A 1,799-nucleotide genomic window follows, 5' to 3' on the forward strand; every position below is an offset into this window, starting at 1 on the left:
CCTAAACTTACAAAGACAGAAAATAAATTTATGGTGTTATACTGATTATAAATTTAAGAAGTTTATTGAGGCACATGTAAGTTTTTATTTTATCCATTAGCTATTTACCAGCATTTCTTTCATATTTAGATATATTTACGTTAATAATAATGCCAAGATTACCAAAGAGATGGCTTAACTCATGGCAAATGTACTGAGTTACTATTTCAGACCGATGTTTGCCTATATTTTTATAAAGCATTAGCCAACTCTTTATCATTTGTACCACCTTCCTTGTTTCTTAAATCTTAGAAGATAATTTAAAAAAATATTGTTAAAGGCCATTTGAACTCTTTACATTGATTTGATCATTAAATTTGCTTTTCGTAATCCCTTTTTATTTGTAAGTTGTATTCACAGTCTATTATTTAATGTCTGCATTTTAAATAACAAAAGATTTTTCATTCTGAAAAGATGATTTTAACTTTTTACTTAGTATGTTTAAAGTAGCAAAAATAAAATATTTCAAGAAGCTAAACATGTTGTATAAGTTTTTAGGTATAACTGCCCAAGCAATTTAATGTATAGTTTGAAATGTATATTTGAAAACAGATAAAGCACGTCAATGAGCTACAATGTTTATAAAAACCACAAATATATTATATTTTTAATATTTTACTTGTCTTTAAAAAGTAGGTATAGAGGATTATTTGAAAGCCATTGTTTTCTCTATGAGATTTCATTAATTTTTCAAGTGAATATTTCCCTGAGATACTTGACTTTAGAACTGATTAAAATGAAAATGTGTCTAAGGAACCTAAGAGAAGCTGCTGTTCTGAGCATGTTTGTCAACTAGGAACACCTGACAAATTCAACAAGAATATTTTTACTCCATTAAAAAAATAACATCGCACCTGCAACTGATTATAAGATATGGACGTGCATTTTAAAAAATAAGAATCTTTGTAATACAAGATTATCTCTGTGTCGTTTCTCTCAGGTATTCTTCAGAACTTTTGGATTTTTAAAATTTTATAAAGATTATAGGATGAACACAGTGCTAATGAAAGACTTTTTATTTTCCTCCTTAGATTTGTTATTCGTTTCAATTTTCTCCTTTTTGTGACTAGCCTCAAACATTATTACCATCCATTTGGAATATGTTTCACACCATAGATTTCATCGTCTTCACTAGATTAAGTGCAGATTTGGACATCAAAATTTTAGGGTTTTGTTTTGTTTTGTCTTACTCCACCTTTCCTGAGCTCTCTGCTATGTTTACTTTCTCACCATTTTTTTTTTATTAACCTATATTTACCTCAGTGGTAGCTCCGCACACATCCTTTATTTTTTTTGTACTGATTTTCTACCTGTGAACAAATACACACATATTCTTTGAAAATTAAATTATTTGCTATGATTACCACCAAATCATATAGAAATTTTATGTATAAATAAAAATATCTTTAAAGAGCAATAAATACATAAAGAAAAAATATCATATTGTATCATGTATTGTATAGACTTTGAGTTAATATATAATTATGTGATCATTTTTTGGTTTACATTTAAATCACCCTGCATTTATGAGAATAAAGTCAATCTGGCTTAGACAGAAAACTAGATCCTAAATCAGAAATTAAGATTTTGAGCGAAACATTAACACTTAACATTTAAAAAAATTAATGGCATTTTGTTTTGCTTGATATAACGAGACCTTGAAATGAAGTTGTAAAAAATTGTCACAGATTAGATATGCCTTTTTTGCCCCTTAGGATTGTGAAACACATAGGCACTCTATCATAAGCACGTGATCGTTG

The sequence above is a fragment of the Rousettus aegyptiacus genome, unplaced genomic scaffold, assembly GCF_014176215.1.
Source record: "Rousettus aegyptiacus isolate mRouAeg1 unplaced genomic scaffold, mRouAeg1.p scaffold_m13_p_16, whole genome shotgun sequence".
NCBI lineage: Eukaryota > Metazoa > Chordata > Mammalia > Chiroptera > Pteropodidae > Rousettus > Rousettus aegyptiacus.